Below are 16,027 nucleotides of genomic sequence, written 5' to 3' on the forward strand. Positions count from 1 at the left end.
GCTAAGAGGTGTGTGTATATCTCACAGTATATACGATAAGGGTTTATTTTAATTAATAGTTAAGTTCGTAAAGTATTTTTGACCTGTGGTGTAGAGGCAACATGCAGCCTTAATGACTCGTATAGTAGATAGTCTTTAAACCTATTTAACTAACATAGTTGGTGGCTTCTCATTCACTAAATTCTCTTCTAAATCTCTATTCTTACACTGTTATCGTGGCTATTATGGTTCTTCAAGTATCTGCTCTAGATTCCTGGTGTCACAAGTGCACTTCTGACAACCTTCACTTTTTTCTATGAAGCTTAGAGAGGATCTTCCTCTTATCTTACTTTTTAGAGAGGATCTTCCTCTTATCTTACTTTTTAGAGAGGATCCTCCTCTTATCTTACTTTTTAGAGAGGATCTTCCTCTTATCTTACTTTTTAGAGAGGATCCTCCTCTTATCTTACTTTTTAGAGAGGATCTTCCTCTTATCTTACTTTTTAGAGAGGATCTTCCTCTTATCTTACTTTTTAGAGAGGATCCTTTTATTTATTTAACTTTTTTAGGCTGGATCAAAATTGGGAAGTGAAATTAATCAGTTGAGTAAGACTCATGTGCAACACCTGGGTATCTTTATTTTCCATCAGTTAAGATACCCAAGTGTTGCTCATGTGTCTTAGTCACCAACTTGTTGGTGGTCTTTTCCCTCTGGTCTACAACACAAGAGACCAGCTCTGGTCTCTTGTGTTGTAGACCAGGGGGATGACAGGGCGAAGTACAACACTTATAAGAATGCTCTGATGGGAGGCCAACAGGAAATCTCCTGCATGAGGAGCCCTCACTGTATGCACACAAGTACGATTTTTCAAATCACAACCTTAAGGGGTCTTCACAAAGGTACCAGAGCCTTGCAGTGTCTCCGTAAAGTGGTCGCTATGTTTGTGGTCACTAGTGCTCCATTTGGTATGCAAACAAGGCTGGATGTGAGTAGTGAAGGTGAACGACGGTAAATTAAGGCAGGTTTCTGGGAAGTAAAGATAGCGAGGAAAGATAGCTTTGAAAGAGTTAGTAAAGATAGCTTTAAAAGAGTAAGTAAAGTTTCTCGTAACACAGTTAATTTCCGTTTCTTCTCTTCTTCGGTCTCCCCTTTCCTTCTGTCTGTCTGTCTGTCTGTCTGTCTGTCTGTCTGTCTGTCTGTCTGTCTGTCTGTCTGTCTGTCTGTCTGTCTGTCTGTCTGCCTGTCTCTGCCTGTCTGTCTGTCTGTCTGTCTGTCTCTGTCTTTATCTGTCTGTCTGTCTGTTCGTCCGTCTGTCTGTGTCTGTCTGTCTGTCTGTCTGTCTGTCTGCCTGTCTCTCTCTCTCTCTCTCTCTCTCTCTCTCTCTCTCTCTCTCCAGAACCAAAATCCTTCACTTTCATCAATTTCTCTCTTTATCAGAAATAGGGTATTTCCTATTTCTTCTACCTATTTACCTCTTGTCTCTTACCTATTACTTTTCAGCCTCATCTCTAAAACACCTGAAAACTTTCCGCTCATTCTGCAATTATAGCGTCGATATATATATATTTTTTTATCATAAGGATGCTTTAAAATACTAAGCTAATTGACTGGCAGGACACTGAAAGGTTTCTCTCAATGGCGTGTGGCATGTCGGAACGTTTCGCTCAGTGTTCATTTATGATGAACCATGTTTCGTTTAGTATTGACTGGTGTGTCAGAATGTTCCGTTTGTTATAAGATATTTTGAAGTTGTTTGTTTATTTGTGAAGTGGCGTGTCGAAAATCTTCGTTCACGAACACAACCCGTGCCAGGAGCTGTGACTCGACCCCTGCAACCACAGATAGTAAGTGCAACCCATACAAATACAACCCATGCAAACATAACTCAGTAAATACAAGAATGCACGAGGAATCGAACCGTGTTGCATATGTGTGTGTGTGTGGGGGGGGGGAGGTTCAGCACTGTACCACTCAGCCACAGAGGTTCTAAAAGGATGAACAGACAGCACTACTGTGACATTGCTGCATCAGCAGCCACCACCCATCCCCGTCCCTTACCCCATCCCCCATCCATCACCCTCATCCCCCATCCTTCACCCTCCATCCCTCATCCCATCCCTCATCCCATCCCTCATCCTTCCCATAGTTATTCCCAGGATAAGTCACGATGAACGACTGTCAGCGAGTATAGACCCACACGAGACAAAAAAAAAAAAAAAAAAAAAAGAAGATAGTGAGGTCGATGAACCAGCAAGACTAGATCAGTTATTTTTACTAAATGAGTCATACATTAACCCTACAGATTATATACAAACTTCAGCAAGAATTACAGACTGTGTGCTGACAGTCTTCCGTTTCCCACACCTGGTACAGCAAATAACATCAATTCTAACTCTTCCTTGTGTCATATAAGACCAACTTTGTATTATCCTGCCAATACAGAGAACGATAACACGTACACTATCTTCCAAACACTCCCGGGGGAGTGTACATACATAGAGAGGTGTTTGTCTCTCGGCACACACACACACACACACACACACACACACACACACACACACACACACACACACACACACACACACACACACACACACACACACACAGACACACACACACACACACACCCACACACACACACACACAAATATACCCTTAGATGCATACAAATACACACATACATACATACGTCTTAACACAAACATACAGATACGCACGTATACATACACACAGAGAAAATGGTGAAAAGAATGATAAATTAACTACGTTATATACACCTGGCAAAGTTTAAGGAAGAGTTGCTAGCGAGGGACTCAGTCAGGGAGAGTCAGGGAGAGTCAGAGAGAGTCAGGGATAGTCAGGGAGAGTCAGGGAGAGTCAGAGAGAGTCAGGGAGAGTCAGGGAGAGTCAGGGAGAGTCAGGGAGAGTCAGGGAGAGTCAGGGAGAGTCAGGGAGAGTCAGGGAGAGTCAGGACACAGTCAGAGAGTAGGATTACGGAGAATATAACGAGGGAAATGTAAATAAATTTCGAGATTACAGCTTACTAGCAAACATTGCTTAGCTAAGATCAAACACCTATGTGTTGCACTGACGAATCTAGAAAAGACGAACGATAGAGAGGATGGGAGAGAAATTAAGGTGGAAAATATATGGAATAGTTATCGGGTTAGTAAATACAGTTAATTTCCCTTTTTTTTTGTGTGTGGGAGAGTGAGTACTGCTTTGATTATGAAGGAGAGAAGGGGCAAAATCTTTGAAAGGGAAGAATGATGGCCCTTCAGGCGACTCCAATGTTTACAGACGATGTTGTAAATAAGGGGACGGCTTGTATTGATGAATTAGACACACGAGTAACACCTGGATATCTTCATTGATGAATACGACCCATGTGCAGCACCTGGGTATCTTTACTGATGAATATGACACACGTGCAGCACCTGGGTATCTTTACTGATGAATATGACACATGTGCAGCACCTGGGTATCTTTGCCGATGGATACGACACATGTGCAGCACCTGGGTATCTTTACTGATGAATATGACACATGTGCAGCACCTGGGTATCTTTACTGATGAATATGACACATGTGCAGCACCTGGGTATCTTTACTGATGAATATGACACATGTGCAGCACCTGGGTATCTTTACTGATGAATATGACACTTGTGCAACACCTGGGTATCTTTATTGATGAATATGACACATGTGCAGCACCTGGGTATCTTTATTGATGAATATGACACATGTGCAGCACCTGGGTATCTTTACTGATGAATATGACACTTGTGCAACACCTGGGTATCTTTATTGATGAATATGACACATGTGCAGCACCTGGGTATCTTTACTGATGAATATGACACTTGTGCAACACCTGGGTATCTTTATTGATGAATATGACACATGTGCAGCACCTGGGTATCTTTACTGATGAATATGACACTTGTGCAACACCTGGGTATCTTTACTGATGAATATGACACATGTGCAACACCTGGGTATCTTTACTAATGAATATGACACATGTGCAGCACCTGGGTATCTTTACTGATGAATATGACACTTGTGCAACACCTGGGTATCTTTATTGATGAATATGACACATGTGCAGCACCTGGGTATCTTTATTGATGAATATGACACATGTGCAGCACCTGGGTATCTTTACTGATGAATATGACACTTGTGCAACACCTGGGTATCTTTATTGATGAATATGACACATGTGCAGCACCTGGGTATCTTTACTGATGAATATGACACTTGTGCAACACCTGGGTATCTTTATTGATGAATATGACACTTGTGCAGCACCTGGGTATCTTTATTGATGAATATGACACTTGTGCAACACCTGGGTATCTTTATTGATGAATATGACACTTGTGCAACACCTGGGTATCTTTATTGATGAATATGACACTTGTGCAACACCTGGGTATCTTTACTGATGAATATGACACTTGTGCAACACCTGGGTATCTTTATTGATGAATATGACACTTGTGCAACACCTGGGTATCTTTATTGATGAATATGACACATGTATTCTGAAGGACTGAGGTCGGTGGTTCGAGTCTGTATACAGATGGTAACTTTCAGAGAGGGGACAGAGGGGTTGACGCCCCACTGCCCTGGCTGGCAGGTCCCAGACCAAGGTACTGGTCATTAGACCTCACTTTCAGACCATTCCTCTCCCGGCGCGTTTAATTAAATGAACGAAATTTATTGAACTTATCGAACGGAATCTCGTCAGAACACGTTCACTAATGACATGTAATTAAACCTGTGTAGTGATGGTAACATGACTGTGTAGTGATGGTAACATGACTGTGTAGTGATGGTAACATGACTGTGTAGTGATGGTAACATGACTGTGTAGTGATGGTAACATGACTGTGTAGTGATGGTAACATGACTGTGTAGTGATGGTAACATGACTGTGTAGTGATGGTAACATGACTGTGTACTGATGGTAACATGACTGTGTAGTGATAGTAACATGACTGTGTACTGATGGTACCATGACTGTGTAGTGATGGTAACATGACTGTGTAGTGATGGTAACATGACTGTGTAGTGATGGTAACATGACTGTGTAGTGATGGTAACATGACTGTGTAGTGATGGTAACATGACTGTGTAGTGATGGTAACATGACTGTGTAGTGATGGTACCATGACTGTGTAGTGATGGTAACATGACTGTGTAGTGATGGTAACATGACTGTGTAGTGATAGTAACATGACTGTGTACTGATGGTAACATGACAGTGTAGTGATGGTAACATGACTGTGTAGTGATGGTAACATGACTGTGTAGTGATGGTAACATGACTGTGTAGTGATGGTAACATGACTGTGTAGTGATGGTAACATGACTGTGTAGTGATGGTAACATGACTGTGTAGTGATAGTAACATGACTGTGTACTGATGGTAACATGACTGTGTAGTGAAGGTAACCTCAGTAACTGTACAGTGATGGAAGCCTCAGTAACTGTACAGTGATGGAAGCCTCAGTAACTGTACAGTGATGGAAGCCTCACTAACTGTACAGTGATGGAGACCTCAGTAACTGTACAGTGATGGAAGCCTCAGTAACTGTACACTGATGGAAGCCTCAGTAACTGTGCAGTGATGGAGACCTCAGTAACTGTGCAGTGATGGAAGCCTCAGTAACTGTACAGTGATGGAAGCGTCAGTAACTATACAGTGATGGAAGCCTCAGTAACTGTACAGTGATAGAAGCCTCAGTAGCTGTACAGTGATGGAAGCCTCAGTAACTGTACAGAGATGGAAGCCTCAGTAACTGTACAGTGATGGAAACCTCAGTAACTGTACAGTGATGGAAGCCTCAGTAACTGTACAGTGATGGAAGCCTCAGAAACTGAACAGTGATGGAAGCCTCAGTAACTGTACAGTGATGGAAGCCTCAGTAACTGTACAGTGATGGAAGCCTCAGTAACTGTGCAGTGATGGAGACCTCAGTAACTGTGCAGTGATGGAAGCCTCAGCAACTGTACAGTGATGGAAGCCTCAGTAACTGTACAGTGATGGAAGCCTCGGTAACTGTACAGTGATGGAAGCCTCAGTAACTGTACAGTGATGGAAACCTCAGTAACTCTACAGTGATGGAAGCCTCAGTAACTGTACAGTGATGGAAGCCTCAGTAACTGTACAGTGATGGAAGCCTCAGTAGCTGTACAGTGATGGAAGCCTCAGTAACTGTGCGGTGATGGAAGCCTCAGTAACTGTACAGTGATGGAAGCCTCAGTAACTGTACAGTGATGGAAGCCTCAGTAGCTGTACAGTGATGGAAACCTCAGTAACTGTACAGTGATGGAAGCCTCAGTAACTGTATAGTGATTGAAGCCTCAGTAACCGTACAGTGATGGAAGCCTCAGTAACTATACAGTGATGGAAGCCTCAGTAACTGTACAGTGATGGAAGCCTCAGTAACTGTACAGTGATGGAAGCCTCAGTAACTGTACAGTGATGGAAGCCTCAATAACTGCACAGTGATGGAAGCCTCAGTAACTGTACAGTGATGGAAGCCTCAGTAACTGTACAGTGATGTAGACCTCAGTAACTGTACAGTGATGGAGACCTCAGTAACTGTACAGTGATGGAAGCCTCAGTAACTGTACAGTGATGGAAGCCTCAGTAACTGTACAGTGAGTGGTGACCCGGTGGCCTGGTGGCTAAAGCTCCCGCTTCACACACGGAGGGCCCGGGTTCGATTCCCGGCGGGTGGAAACATTTCGACACGTTTCCTTACACCTGTTGTCCTGTTCACCTAGCAGCATATAGGTACCTGGGTGTTAGTCGACTGGTGTGGGTCGCATCCTGGGGGACAAGATTAAGGACCCCAAAGGAAATAAGTTAGACAGTCCTCGATGACGCACTGACTTTCTTGGGTTATCCTGGGTGGCTAACCCTCCGGGGTTAAAAATCCGAACGAAATCTTAACTGTACAGTGATGGAGACCTCAGTAACTGTACAGTGATGGAGACCTCAGTAACTGTACAGTGATGGAAGCCTCAGTAACTGTACAGTGATGGAAGCCTCAGTAACTGTACAGTGATGGAAGCCTCAGTAACTGTACAGTGATGGAGACTTCAGTAACTGTACAGTGATGGAAGCCTCACTAACTGTACAGTGATGGAAGCCTCACTAACTGTACAGTGATGGAAGCCTCAGTAACTGTACAGTGATGGAAGCCTCAGTAACTGTACAGTGATGGAAGCCTCAGTAACTGTACAGTGATGGAAGCCTCACTAACTGTACAGTGATGGAAGCCTCAGTAACTGTACAGTGATGGAAGCCTCAGTAACTGTACAGTGATGGAAGCGTCAGTAACTGTACAGTGATGGAAGCCTCAGTATCTGTACAGTGATGGAAGCCTCAGTACCTGTAAAGTGATGGAAGCCTCAGTAACTGTACAGTGATGGAAGCCTCAGTAACTGTACAGTGATGGAAGCCTCAGTAACTGTACAGTGATGAAAGCCTCAGTAACTGTACAGTGATGGAAGCCTCAGTAACTGTACAGTGATGGAAGCCTCAGTAACTGTACAGTGATGGAAGCCTCAGTAACTGTACAGTGATGGAAGCCTCAGTAACTGTACAGTGATGGAAGCCTCAGTAACTGTACAGTGATGGAAGCTTCAGTAACTGTACAGTGATGGAAGCCTCAGTAACTGTACAGTGATGGAAGCCTCAGTAACTGTACAGTGATGGAAGCCTCAGTAACTGTACAGTGATGGAAGCCTCAGTAACTGTACAGTGATGGAAGCCTCAGTAACTGTACAGTGATGGAAGCCTCAGTAACTGTACAGTGATGGAAGCCTCAGTAACTGTACAGTGATGGAAGCCTCAGTAACTGTACAGTGATGGAAGCCTCAGTAACTGTACAGTGATGGAAGCCTCAGTAGCTGTACAGTGATGGAAGCCTCAGTAGCTGTACAGTGATGGAAGCCTCAGTAACTGTACAGAGATGGAAGCCTCAGTAACTGTAAAGTGATGGAAGCCTCAGTAACTGTACAGTGATGGAAGCCTCAGTAACTGTACAGTGATGGAAGCCTCAGTAACTGTACAGTGATGGAAGCCTCAGTAACTGTACAGTGATGGAAGCCTCAGTAACTGTACAGTGATGGAAGCCTCAGTAACTGTACAGTGATGGAAGCCTCAGTAACTGTACAGTGATGGAAGCCTCACTAACTGTACAGTGATGGAAGCCTCAGTAGCTGTACAGTGATGGAAGCCTCAGTAACTGTACAGTGATGGAAGCCTCAGTATCTGTACAGTGATGGAAGCCTCAGTAACTGTACAGTGATGGAAGCCTCACTAACTGTACAGTGATGGAAGCCTCAGTAACTGTACAGTGATGGAAGCCTCAGTAGCTGTACAGTGATGGAAGCCTCAGTAACTGTACAGTGATGGAAGCCTCAGTAACTGTACAGTGATGGAAGCCTCAGTAGCTGTACAGTGATGGAAGCCTCAGTAACTGTACAGTGATGGAAGCCTCAGTAACTGTACAGTGATGGAGGCCTCAGTAACTGTACAGTGATGGAAGCCTCAGTAACTGTACAGTGATGGAAGCCTCAGTAGCTGTACAGTGATGGAAGCCTCAGTAACTGTACAGTGATGGAAGCCTCAGTAACTGTACAGTGATGGAGACCTCAGTAACTGTACAGTGATGGAAGCCTCAGTAACTGTACAGTGATGGAAGCCTCAGTAACTGTACAGTGATGGAAGCCTCAGTAACTGTACAGTGATGGAAGCCTCAGTAACTGTACAGTGATGGAAGCCTCAGTAACTGTACAGTGGTGGAAGCCTCAGTAACTGTACAGTGATGGAAGCCTCAGTAATTGTACAGTGATGGAAGCCTCAGTAACTGTACAGTGATGGAACCCTCAGTAACTGTACAGTGATGGAAGCCTCAGCAACTGTACAGTGATGGAAGCCTTAGTAACTGTACAGTGATGGAAGCCTCAGTAACTGTGCAGTAATGGAAGCCTCAGAAACTGTACAGTGGTGGAAGCCTCACTAACTGTACAGTGATGGAAGCCTCAGTAACTGTACAGTGGTGGAAGCCTCAGTAACTGTACAGTGATGGAAGCCTCAGTAACTGTACAGTGATGGAAGCCTCAGTAGCTGTACAGTGATGGAAGCCTCAGTAACTGTACAGTGATGGAAGCCTCAGCAACTGTACAGTGATGGAAGCCTCAGCAACTGTACAGTGATGGAAGCCTCAGCAACTGTACAGTGATGGAAGCCTCAGTAACTGTACAGTGATGGAAGCCTCAGTAACTGTACAGTGATGGAAGCCTCAGTAACTGTACAGTGATGGAAGCCTCAGTATCTGTACACTGATGGAAGCCTCAGTAACTCTACAGTGATGGAAGCCTCAGTAACTGTACAGTGATGGAAGCCTCAGTAACTGTACAGTGATGGAAGCCTCAGTAACTGTACAGTGATGGAAGCCTCAGTAACTGTACAGTGATGGAAGCCTCACTAACTGTACAGTGATGGAAGCCTCAGTAACTGTACAGTGATGGAAGCCTCAGTAACTGTACAGTGATGGAAGCCTCAGTAACTGTACAGTGATGGAAGTCTCAGTAGCTGTACAGTGATGGAAGCCTCAGTAACTGTACAGTGATGGAAGCCTCAGTAACTGTACAGTGATGGAAGCCTCAGTAACTGTACAGTGATGGAAGCCTCAGTAACTGTACAGTGATAGAAGCCTCAGTAACTGTACAGTGATGGAAGCCTCACTAACTGTACAGTGATGGAAGCCTCAGTAACTGTACAGTGATGGAAGCCTCAGTAACTGTACAGTGATGGAAGCCTCAGTAACTGTACAGTGATGGAAGCCTCAGTAACTGTACAGTGATAGAAGCCTCAGTAACTGTACAGTGATGGAAGCCTCAGTAACTGTACAGTGATGGAAGCCTCAGTAACTGTACAGTGATGGAAGCCTCAGTAACTGTACAGTGATGGAAGCCTCAGTAACTGTACAGTGATGGAAGCCTCAGTAACTGTACAGTGACGGAAGCCTCAGTAACTGTACAGTGATGGAAGCCTCAGTAACTGTACAGTGATGGAAGCCTCAGTTAAGCCTGGGATCGCCTACTGAGAGCGCTGATTGGCTGGTATTATAGAGTGTCAGCCAATTACTGGGCGAGATTCTCTCTTTTTTTTTCCCTCGTTATAAGTGCTTAGCGAAAATAATGTAAACAGCATCAACACGAGCCAAGGATCCCCCCATCAACGTCATCAACATCATCAAGGCCATCAATGTCTTGTTCGCCATCAACGTCATCAACATCATCAAGGCCATCAATGTCTTGTTCGTCATCATCGTCATCATCGTCATGGCATCACTGACGTCTTCTACATTATCTACTTCTTCAACATTATTAACGTTATAACATCATCAATATCTTCGTCATCAACGTCATCAACATCACCAAATTCATCAAGGTCATCAATACCATCATTAATTACATTAAGATCAATGGTCTATGTTGCAGTGAATAGCCATGAGAAACACACAAGTTTGAAAGGGTCTCTCTCTCGCTCTCTCTCTCTCTCTCTCTCTCTCTCTCTCTCTCTCTCTCTCTCTCTCTCTCTCTCTCTCTCTCTCTCTCTCTCTCTCTCTCTCTCTCTAGTTACAGTCAATCCCAAACTACAGCAGTTACAGTAGTAACTGGTGATTCCACTGTATTCCATCACTGTAACCTACATTCCTGTACTTACACTGTGTACTGTACAATAAGTCCAACACAGACCAGTGTACATGTACACGGAGATTAGATCCAGCAGTGAACAGTAGGTACCTTCTCATCTACATGGAGATGACTCGTAGTTTTGTACTGCCTACGTGGAACACAGAGTGAATGCCCCATACAAGGAACTTAATGACCTTCTCTCATGCTAATTCGCTCTGTCCATGTTAAGTAAGTATTGCTTAAACCAATCAGATGCGGGGAGAAGAAAACTATAAACCAATCAGAGGCAGGGGAGAAGAGAACTATAAACCAATCAGAGGCAGGGGAGAAGAGAACTATAAACCAATTAGAGGCAGGTGAGAAGAGAACTATAAACCAATCAGAGGCATGGGAGAAGAGAACTATAAACCAATCAGAGGCAGGGATGACCAGATTTATGACTTGTGTGAGATGATCTTTGAATGAGTCAATTAGGTCATCAAACAAGTTCTGAGATGTGAGTTGACAACTGCTGCGTACAACAGCATCCAGCGAGTGTGTGATGTGAGTTATTGGGGTGTGGGAGTGAGTTGTTGGGGTGTGGGAGCGAGTTGTTGGGGTGTGGGAGCGAGTTGTTGGGGTGTGGGAGTGAGTTGTTGGGGTGTGGGAGTGAGTTGTTGGGGTGTGGGAGTGAGTTGTTGGGGTGTGGGAGCGAGTTGTTGGGGTGTGGGAGTGAGTTGTTGGGGTGTGGGAGTGAGTTGTTGAGGTGTAAGATAGAGTTATAGGGATGTGGGAGTGAGTTGTCGGGGTGTGGGAGTGAGTTATAGGGGATGACCAGGTCACAGGTCAGAAAACAGATCAAAAGGTTCCCGACATAAAAATATGTAACAACTCCCATATAAACTAATAACAAATATCCTCTACACTAACTGCACCACAATTCTCATACAAATCGGGTACAACTCACCTACGTTAAGGACACAATTCACAAATAATCTGAAAAAAAAAATTCTCACCCTCACTACGTAACTCTCGTTGCATCTGCTTAACATTATGCAAATTTCTTTGACCATAAAAAAAAGCTCACTACGATAAGCGATGAGCTGGAAAATGAGCTAAAGCTTTCAACAGCACGGGTGAACTGTTTACAAATGGAAAAAATCAATCGACTGTCAGTTCCATGTGAATTGATGGTGTCTACAGACTCAGCCAGGCAGTAAATTACCGAAAGCTCTCACACTAAGTATAACTGCGTGTACTGACCAGCTGTGCACAAGGCCACGGACGAATAAAACGGGTCTGTTACATCTGTTAAATACCTGTTAACATCTGTTGATAATTCCGGAAATAATCTCCCCAGCGTCCCGCTCTCACGTCAGATTTTATCAATTGGAAAGGAAATATTATAGGGCAATCATGATGACAAATACACTAGGAGTAGAATAAGCTTGTAACAGGACGACGTTTCACTCCGTGTAAAGCTTAATCACGTCATAAAGCTCTATAAAGAGCCAAATATAGTCTCTTTCGAAGCTTATTTTGCAACGTTTGTCCTTCGTATTCAAGGAGTGAAGCCTCGTTAAATATTCAAGAACAGAAGGTAAACAAGGTGAGAAGATGAGAGGAGATAAGCGAGGTGAGAAGAGGAGATAAATGAGGTGAGAAAAGGAGAAGAGGTAAACAATGTGGGATGAGAAATTAGGTTATTTTAATAGCCTTATTACGCAGATCCCACAGTTAGTGTAGGTGGAAGTCAACAGATTACAGAGACACATAATGGGTCCAGGGACTGTGTCTCAGTGTCGTGCTAGCTCGACAGGTTACAGGGGTAATGACCTATTTAGAAATTAAAGAACAGATAACAAGGCTAACAAGTCGTATACACTGACGTGAATCCAGTCCCAAAACTATTACGATGTTACTTATATGTAGTTATGACTTATAACAGCCAAAGTTCTAGCAAGGTATGACTGGACTTAGACTAGTTTTCGTAGGTGTAAGTTATTTACAGTGGGCAAAGTCAAGGTATTTTTTCTGAGTAGCTGGTGATATGCCACTGTACATAATACTTTGACATTTCTTGACCATTCATGAGTTGTCTCTGAATTAGTCAAGTTCTTCCATTCTCATACCATCACATAATGATGTTAGATGTGACATCAGTTCACCTGGCGAAGTTGACAAGAGAGATCCTGTACGAAAACTGCATTATACACCAAGAACTAGACTTCCATCCTTCAAAATAAACTAGTTGGGTTTCTATTCTTCAAGCTTAGGCTTCCACTCTTCAAGCTGAACTAACTGGCTTCCGTCCATCAAGCTTAACTAGCTGACTCTAGTCCATCAAGCTTAACTAGCTGGCTCCCATCTATCAAGTTTAACTAACTTGCTCCCATCCATCTAGTTTAACTAGCTGGCTCCCATCCATCAAGCTGGACTAGCTGGCTCCCATCCATCAAACTTAACTAGCTGGCTCCCATCCATCAAGCTGAATTAGCTGGCTCCCATCCATCAAGCTGGACTAGCTGGCTCCCATCCATCAAGCTGAACTAGCTGGCTCCCATCCTTCAAGCTTAACTAGCTGGCTCCCACCCTTCAAGCTTAACTAGCTGGCTCCCATCTATCAAGCTGAACTAGCTGGCTCCCATCCATCAAGCTGGACTAGCTGGCTCCCATTCATCAAGCTGAACTAGCTGGCTCCCATCCATCAAGCTGAACTAGCTGGCTCCCATCCATCAAGCTGGACTAGCTGGCTCCCATCCATCAAGCTTAACTAGCTGGCTCCCATCCATCAAGCTGAACTAGCTGGCTCCCATCCATCAAGCTGGACTAGCTGGCTCCCATCCATCAAGCTGAACTAGCTGGCTCCCATCCTTCAAGCTTAACTAGCTGGCTCCCATCCTTCAAGCTTAACTAGCTGGCTCCAATCCATCAAGCTGAACTAGCTGGGTCCCATCCATCAAGCTGGACTAGCTGGCTCCCATCCATCAAGCTGGACTAGCTGGCTCCCATCCATCAAGCTGGACTAGCTGGCTCCCATCCGTCAAGCTGAACTAGCTGGCTCCCCTCCATCAAGCTGGAGTAGCTGGCTTACATCCATCAAGCTTAACTAGCTGGCTCCCATCCTTCAAACTTAACTAGCTGGCTCCCATCCATCAAGCTTAACTAGCTGGCTCCCACCCATCAAGCTGAACTAGCTGGCTCCCATCCTTCAAGCTTAACTAGCTGGCTCCCATCCTTCAAGGTTCAGGGACCCCATAACAGTTCAAGGTTCAGGAACCTCATAACAGTTCAAGGTTCAGGGACCCTATATCAGTTCAAGGTTCAGGGACCCCCATACAGTTCAAGGTTCAGGGACCCCCATACAGTTCAAGGTTCAGGGACCCCCATACAGTTCAAGGTTCAGGGACGCCAAACAGTTCAAGGTTCAGGGACCCCCATACAGTTCAAAGTTCAGGGACCCCCATACAGTTCAAGGTTCAGGGATCCCCATACAGTTCAAGGTTCAGGGACCACATATCAGTTCAAGGTTCAGGGACCCCCATACAGTGCAAGGTTCAGGGACTCCCATACAGTACAAGGTTCAGGGACCCCCATACAGTTCAAGGTTCAGGGACCCCCATACAGTTCAAGGTTCAGGGACCCCCATACAGTTCAAGGCTCAGGGACCCCCATACAGTTCAAGGTTCAGGGACTCCCATACAGTACAAGGTTCAGGGACCCCCATACAGTTCAAGGTTCAGGGACCCCCATACTGTTCAAGGTTCAGGGACCCCCATACAGTTCAAGGTTCAGGGACCCCCATACAGTTCAACGTTCAGGGACCCCCATACAGTTCAAGGCTCAGGGACCCTCATACAGTTCAAGGTTCAGGGACTCCCATACAGTACAAGGTTCAGGGACCCCCATACAGTTCAAGGTTCAGGGAACCCCATGCAGTTCAAGGACCCCCATACAGTTCAAGATACAGGGACCCCCATACAGTTCAAGGTTCAGGGACCCCCATACAGTTCAAGGCTCAGGGACCCTCATACAGTTCAAGGTTCAAGGACTCCCATACAGTACAAGGTTCAGGGACCCCCATACAGTTCAAGGTTCAGGGACCCCCATGCAGTTCAAGGACCCCCATACAGTTCAAGATACAGGGACCCCCATACAGTTCAAGGTTCAGGGACCCCCATACAGTTCAAGGTTCAGGGACCCATAACAGTTCAGAGTGCACAGTGAAGTCGGAGTGCATAGGAGGGGAGAAGGGCTCTAACTTCTAGGATCAAGAGCTTACCCCCCCTTCACCAGCCTCAAGAATATTACCCGGGGCGTAATACCCTTAATAATATCTCTGGTAATAATGTGATATTTATCGCTTTATAACACGCATTAATTTTCACTATATTTTTTTCGTCAAAATATATTTTTAAGATTTATTCGACAGTCTTAATTAATGAAGACTGTCTTAATTAAGAATAATCATGCCATAACTAATTACATGATTAGTTATTATGTGATAACAAATTACATTACCAGTTATGTGGTGAGTGATAAATTATATAACCAGTTATTATGCGATATGTGATAACCAATTAAATTAGCAAGTTATCATGTGATAACTAATGATATTATCAGTTATTATGTGATAACTAATTACATTATAAGTTTTTATGTGATTAATTACCAGTTATCATGTGGTAACTATTTACATTACCAGTTATCATGTGATACTAATTACATTACCAAGTTATCATGTGATAACTAATTACATTACCAGTTATCATGTGATAACTATTTACATTACCAGTTATCATGTGATAACTAATTGCATTACCAGTTATCATGTGATACTAATTACTTTACCAGTTATCATGTGATACTAATTACATTACCAAGTTATCATGTGATAACTATTCACCTTTCCAGTTATCATGTGATAGTTAATTACCTTTACAGTTATCATGTGATAACTAATTACCTTTACAGTTATCATGTGATAACTAATTACCTTTCCAGTTATCATGTGATAACTAATTACCTTTCCAGTTATCATGTGATAACTAATTACCTTTCCAGTTATCATGTGATAACTAATTACCTTTCCAGTTATCATGTGATAACTAATTACCTTTCCAGTTATCATGTGATAACTAATTACCTTTCCAGTTATCATGTGATAACTAATTACCTTTCCAGTTATCATGTGATAACTAATTACCTTTCCAGTTATCATGTGATAACTAATTACCTTTCCAGTTATCATGTGATAACTAATTACCTTTCCAGTTATCATGTGATAACTAATTACCTTTCCAGTTATCATGTGATAACTAATTACCTTTCCAG

The sequence above is a fragment of the Cherax quadricarinatus genome, chromosome 25 (assembly GCF_038502225.1).
Source record: "Cherax quadricarinatus isolate ZL_2023a chromosome 25, ASM3850222v1, whole genome shotgun sequence".
NCBI classification, from domain to species: domain Eukaryota; kingdom Metazoa; phylum Arthropoda; class Malacostraca; order Decapoda; family Parastacidae; genus Cherax; species Cherax quadricarinatus.